Consider the following 6,962-nt stretch of genomic DNA (forward strand, 5'->3'; position numbering starts at 1 on the left):
AGTTCTCTTGAAGATAAAGGGAGAGAGGATGCACATTCAGACTTGCAACATTCTGTTACTAGAACTTTGTAATAAAAATAGCATTAGCATTCCTGATTTCCTAGTCTGATCAATTTTGCAAGGCTAATGCCTTGAGAAGAGAAGATTAAACAACAGAGTCTTCAAGTAGCTGCAAGACTGTCACCCAGAAGAATGTCAAGACCTTAACTCTATAATCCCAATGGGAAGAATGCAGAATTATGGATTTAAATTACAAGAATACATATTCTGATTTTGAATCTGTATTGAAAGTTATTGAAAGTTACATGACATCTCCTGCCAGTGATAAATGATTCCCCATCTGAAATGTAATCAAGTAGAGATTGGCCAACCATCTGTCATGGATGCTTTCATTTGGATCTTGTGTGCAGCAACGGATGGACATTCTGATTTATATAACTCCTTCCATGTCTATGATTTCACAATCTCCTGAAAATGAGGCCTTAAAAATGAGGAGGCAAGTTTTTAGTCAATTTGACCAGATTTTCCAGGAAAGAAATATATCCAGAATCCACTCAAAGTCCAGCCATCAGTAGTTTCAAGCTTAATCTCATCATGAAACATGAATAAAATGAAGCAGCTTGATCATGATCCATACAGCTTTGGGTTCCTTACTTATAGACCTAGACATAATCATAGAGTTGGAAGGAGCCTTACAGCTCTTCTAATCCAACTCCCTGCTCGAACAGGAGATCCTACACCATTCCAGACAAGTAGCTGTCCAGCCTCTTCTCAAAAGCCTCCAGCAATGGGGCACTCAGAACTTCTGAAGGAAAGACAAGTTCTTTACTTGTTTACTAAAGCAATCCAATAAATTGAGATGATTTACATTCATTTATTTAATAACTATTTCTTTCTGTCACATTAAAAGTTTTAAACATTTTTAATGTTTTAAAATTTAAGGTAGCCCCAAACTTCATGTTATATTCCATTGTATTAAACTATGACTTTTTTGAACAATGATTTGTTAATTAAGGTGCAGAGGGAATATTTACATGTAACACTGAGCCATCAACCTAGGATTATAAAATGTAACAGCTGAATTACAGTATAAGCCAAAATCAAACCAACCACAGCATGTTTAGTATGGCTGTGACCTGAAACTTGGTATCTTATGGAAATTTTGAAGACATTTTTCATAAATCTCTCCTAGTATGGTCAATGGCAAAGGATCCTGGGAGGTATAGTTGAACAAAACTGGTGTGAACCCAGCCATTATGTGCTTTCAGTTTGATTAATGAACCTGGTGGCATAACCATTAGATGGTGCTTGGAGCAGTGTGGGTCATAAGTTGTTGATAAAAATAAAGTTTTCAACAGAAAATAGCACAATCACTTTCTAAGACACTGGTTTAAAAGCAAAATGTGTTCCAAACAATTTTCAACACCACAGGGCAGCAGGGAGTAATGAAAACTTATACATCAATTAACGAGGAATCTATAACACCGTAGCTATTTATTTCTTTTCACATACTATTTTTGGTCATATCAAGGAAGTAGCTTGATTTTTTTCTTTCAGTTATAGTTACAATTTAAAATATATGAGAGACTTTTTATTAGTCCATCATTGGTTGGAGACCTCTATGAGATAACTCAAGCTACCTTCTAACACTTTGGCTTTTTTTGCTGGTCAATAGCCTCTTACTTCAGGATAGCAGATTGTTCCCACTACTGACTAACATTGCAGATTCAGTGATGACAGTGTCCTGCTTTTAGCAAATCCTTATTTCTATATGATATATGTTGAGTCCTTCGTGGAAATGTAAGACACGAGAAGCAGTTGTAGTTCTCAGTTTTCTTTATTCTGCGTTCAGCTTACAAGTAGATGGCTTCAGCAGCTCCCAAAACCTCTCAGCTTCTTATATAGACATTTCCCGGGTCAATGCGATACTTTTCCCGCGCCAGCACCCGCGCATGCGCACGGCGCTGGCAACAGCCTGTCTGGTCCCGGGCAGCTTTGCACCTGTCCGGGACCGCCTGCAAACGCCCCGAGCCATTTGCAAGGCTCGGGACATAATACCCCTTTCCCCCGGGCTAAAACTACTACCAACATATAATCATTATTTTATACAGTGTTCTGCTTCTCAGTGCTCCTACCGTTACCTGGCTTTTGTTTAGCCAGCAATGTTATGTAATCCTCTAAGTATTTAGGAGACTTCCTTGCTCTCTGTGACCTTCTCAGCTCTGGGTTTCTGACAGGTGTTCCCTGACTGAGGGGTGACAAGAGCCTGTTCCCCTTATCATGCCTTGGTGCCTTCCAAGGACTTTGCCCCAATGCCTGGCCTGCTTGCTCGCCCACCGGGCTCGTCAGGCCAGGGCTTCTGTCACTTTGTGACCTGGTTGACCTGCCTAGCTGTAGGCCCTCGGGCCCCTTGAAGTGATAGCCACTGCTGGGCGTCTCTATAGAACCTCCTAGGTCCGTCCAAGACCTGTCAGGAGGCTGTCCAATCCCTAAGCCCCGTTCTGTGTCCGGGCTCGTGTGGGTCTCTGTACCTTCCCAAAACTCAGTTACTCCCTGATTTGGGCTAGAGGTGTTGCGGTCGGGACTTGGTTCCTCGACCACCTCCCTGTAAGTTTGACCCCCTGTAGGATTAGGGGTAAGGTCAGGCCAACTCTGGGGATTGTGTGCCAGCTCTCTTGCGGGGAATGATTTGTTGGGATGCTCCCGGGTATCCTCCGTGACTGGAGTGTTGTGTGATGTGTGTGGAAAGTGAGTATGCCCCCGGGGTGACTCCCTGGCTGGAGTAGGCGTGAGTGCCTGTTGTGTGGGTAAGCTCCATGAATTCCTTTTCGGAGTACTTGCGGAAGCTTGAAATGGGCTGTCAGTGGCTCCATCAGTGGAGATGGGCAGCAACTCGTGCCCTTCCCTTTGCTCCAAAGGGTCCCCCTCCCCCCCTGGAAAAGACCCAGGAGTCTCATCTGAAAGGTCCCGCCTAGGGCGAAGTTGGTCGATGTGCCGACGCAGGACACGACCGTTGTCCAGGGCTACCTCGTAGGAGAGAGGACCTGTGACCTTGGAAATAGAAGCGGGGACCCATGTATGACCAGGCCCGTAATTGCGAGCCCAAACCGGGGCACCCACAAGTAGTTGTCTAGGTGCCCTAGGATGTGAGGTAGATGAAGGCAGTCTGTCCGGATGCAACCGGTCAAGTTTAGTAGTAAGTTGACGCCCCCAACGAAGTTCAGCTGGGCTTCTCCCTGTAGAAGTAGACGGTGTGATGCGATAAGAAAGGAGAAAGTCAGCCAACCTATGATGCCAGTCCCCGTAGGTGAGTCTTTTCAATGCGTCCTTCGTGATGCGCACCATACGTTCAGCCATAACGTTGGTGGACGGGTGGAAGGGTGCAGACATGGCATGACGAATCATGTTAGCCTGTAAGAAAGCTTGGAATTCGGAGGAAGTGAATTGAGGGTTGTTGTCAGACACAATGACATCTGGAAGCCCGTGTGCAGCAAAAATCCCCCTCAGTACCTGAATAGTCTTTGCAGTGGTGGTGGATGAGACAGGTACAACCTCAAGCCATTTTGAATGGCTGTCAACAAGGACCAAGAAGAACTGGCCCTGAAAGGGCCCAGCGTAGTCAATGTGCACCCTAGACCATGGGGACTGTGTTTCCTCCCATCTATGCACAGGAGCTTGGGGCATCTCTGGGCGAGATCGTTGGCACAGGTGGCATGCATGCACCTTAGCCTCAATATCTTTATCTAAACCAGGCCACCACAAGTGGCTGCGCGCAAGAGCCTTCATACGAACAATGCCAGGATGACCCTCGTGGAGGGATTCTAAGACCCTAGTCCTCATTGAGGTGGGAATGACAACTCTGTTTCCCCAAAGCAGACAACCCTGAGAAAGGGACAGCTCGTTCCTTTTGGACCAGAAACTATGAAACTCAGGACTAGGGCAGTGCTCAGGCCAACCAGACAAAACCCAGGAACGGACACGTGAAAGTGTGTGATCTGTACCTGTTTCAGCAGCAACATCCCTGGCACTAAGAGGGAGCTCGGGCAAGGCTTGGATTGATAGAATGTTGACAGCTGGCTCAGGGTCAGCTTCTACTACTGGCAGAGGCAATCTACTGAGGCCATCAGCATGGCCCATTTCTTTCCCAGGCTTGTGGAGTAATGAAAAATCATATGCAGACAAGAAAATAGACCACCTAAGCATTCTAGGGGAAATGATGTGGGGAGTCTGCTTACGTGTGGTAAACAGTCCCAGCAGAGGCTTATGGTCCGTGAAGACCGTGAAATGCCTGCCCTATAGAAAATCGTGGAATTTTTTAATTCCAGCAACAACAGCCAGAGCCTCCCTGTCTATCTGAGCGTAGTTGCGCTCAGCAGAAGACAGTGTTCTGGAGTAATCTGCAACAGGAACCTGAGTTCCATCAGACCTGAGGTGGCTCAGGACGGCTCCTACCCCGTAAGGGGAAGCATCACAAGCGATGCACACAGGAAGGGACTCATTGAAGTGTGCAAGTACACTGTTAGAAGTGAGTAAAGCCTTGACCTCATTGAAACTAGCCTCATGTGTTTGTGACCAGTGCCACACTGCTTGCTTGTCTAGTAGCCTGTGAAGAGGCTCAGCTACACTGGCTTTATGTGGAAGAAAAGAATTGTAGAAATTCAGGAGGCCCAGGAAGGCCTGAAGTTCGGCCTTAGACTTTGGCCTAGGTGCTTCTAAAATAGCAGTTAGTTTGGATTCAGCAGGGTGAATTCCAGCAGCGTCAATTTTGAACCCCAGAAATTCAGTAGAAGGCACCCCAATCTTGCAGTTGTCTTTTTTGAGCTTGAGGCCTGTTTTCCTGAATCTTAACAGAACAGCCCTTAGCCTTTCAGCTAGAGTGTGTGTGGAGTCTCCTGCAATTAAGACATCATCAAAGTAGGGGCAAACCCCCGGTATGCCCCGTAGTGTGTTTTCCATTACGCTTTGGAAAATCCCAGGAGCGACATTCACTCCAAACTGTATCCTTTTTACCTTAAAGGCTCCCCTGTGGGTCACAATAGTCTGAGCTATAGCAGCATCATCATCAACAGGCAGCTGTTGATACGCTTGAGCTAGGTCAAGCTTTGCAAAAACTCGCCCCCCCTTGAGGGAGGCCAGAATATGACTGACCACAGGAACAGGATAGGCATGTTGCTGCAATGCCTTATTAAGAGTGCATTTGTAGTCAGCACAAATGCGAATGTCCCCATTTGCCTTTAGAGGCGTGACAATGGGGGTCTCCCACGGGCTGGAATCAACAGGTTCTAGGATTCCCTGTTGGATTAGTTTGTCTAGTTCAGTGTCAATCTTACTTTTTAAAGCAAAAGGGACCTTCTTGCTTTAATCCTAATGGGAGTGACAGTGGGGTCTAGCTTTAAGGACACAGGTGGTCCTTTGAATGTGCCCAGCTGGGGGCTGAAAACATCTGCAAATTCTTTGCAGACTTCCTGTAGGTCGAGTGTTTGTAAGCTGTTGAGTCCTGTGACGTGTATCCCCAGGGCCTCAAACCAATCGAGTCCTATGAGACTCGTTCGTTCACCCCCTACTACTAATAAGTCTAGTGGACCTTCAAAATTCTTGTATTGCACGTTAAGGGTGGCCTCCCCCTTAACACACACTCTCGAATTTTGAAAATCTGTTAACACAATGTCAGAAGGCCTTAACTTGGCCTGAGTTTCACTTCCGGAACAAATCTTCCTAAATGTATGCAAGGAGATGATTGAAAGGGCAGACCCTGTGTCTAGTTCCATAGTTAATGGAACCCCTTGTAGCTTCACCTTGAGTGACAGCTTTTTCTTAATGGGCTTGTGTGTGCCTGTCCTAAGGATGCTTCTTCGCGAAGCACAAAACCCTACCCTATTCTGGCTGGGGACCCTGGTACCTTTCAGGCGCAGTTCTTCCTGAGGTTGTACCTTTCGTCGGCCCAGACACACAGCTGCACTGTGTCCTTCTTTGCCGTATGCCCGGCAGGTAGCGGAGCGGAACTTGCAGTCGGTTCTCCTGTGGCGACCTCCATAGCCGATGCACTTGAGTGGAGCTGAAGAGCTTCCCTTCTGATTTCCTTCCTTCGTGGGGTGGAGACGGTCGATTTCCTCGTCCGGATCCTCCTCGGAGTTCCCCTGGACGTCTTCCTGGTGCACGGATGCAACCTCTGGACTGTTTCTGATCGGCCGCATGTTCTTGACGGCGCCGCCTGCTGCTTCTTCTGCGGTGACTTCTCTTAAGGCATCTTGGAAGGACAATTCTTCTTTAGCGAAAAGTCTCTGTTGTAGATCTCGATGCCTTAACCCGCACACGAATCGGTCCCTCAGTCGTTCTTCGAGGTCCTTGAACTCGCAGTGCTTGGCGGCTTTCCTTAATGCGGCGATGTATTCTTTGGCCGACTCACCGGATCGTTGATCCCTCTGCTCGAAGGTGTGGCGCCATGCGATGACGGACATCTTGGGCTGGAAGTGCTCCTTCAGTAGCTTCTTCAGATCTGCGTAGCTGACAGACTCTACTGGAACAGGTGCTGCAAGGTTTTCTGCGATTTCGAAGGCGTCTTGACCGCAAACACAAAGCAGGGTGGCAGCCTTCAAGCTCTCTTCCCTCACTTGGTTTGCCTTGAAGTAGTTCTCCACCCTGGCTACGTAGGACTCCCACCGCTCTGGATGTGAGACGTCGAACTCCGAAAGCCTTCCAACCTTTGCCATCTTCAGGAGACGGGTCTATCAGCCAGCCTACCCCCGAATGTGCACTGGATTGGCGAGTAGCTGCCGAGTCGACACCGTTCCGCCGCTCAGGACTCACTTGGGTAAGCTTACCCTTCTTCCTTTCCAGGCGATGTAAAACATCCCATCCTCGTCGCCAGTGTTGAGTCCTTCGCGGAAATGTAAGACACGAGAAGCAGTTGTAGTTCTCAGTTTTCTTTATTCTGCGTTCAGCTTACAAGTAGATGGCTTCAG

At 47.4% G+C, this 6,962-nt stretch overlaps 1 pseudogene; it reads right to left on the reverse strand.

The window, feature by feature from the left end:
- Positions 1-3,174: 3,174 nt before the first annotated feature.
- LOC120312378 lies at positions 3,175-6,695 on the reverse strand (annotated as a pseudogene).
- Between the last annotated feature and the right edge of the window lie 267 nt (positions 6,696-6,962).

The sequence above is a fragment of the Crotalus tigris genome, unplaced genomic scaffold (assembly GCF_016545835.1).
Source record: "Crotalus tigris isolate CLP2741 ecotype Arizona unplaced genomic scaffold, ASM1654583v1 scf7180000018489.288463, whole genome shotgun sequence".
NCBI lineage: Eukaryota > Metazoa > Chordata > Lepidosauria > Squamata > Viperidae > Crotalus > Crotalus tigris.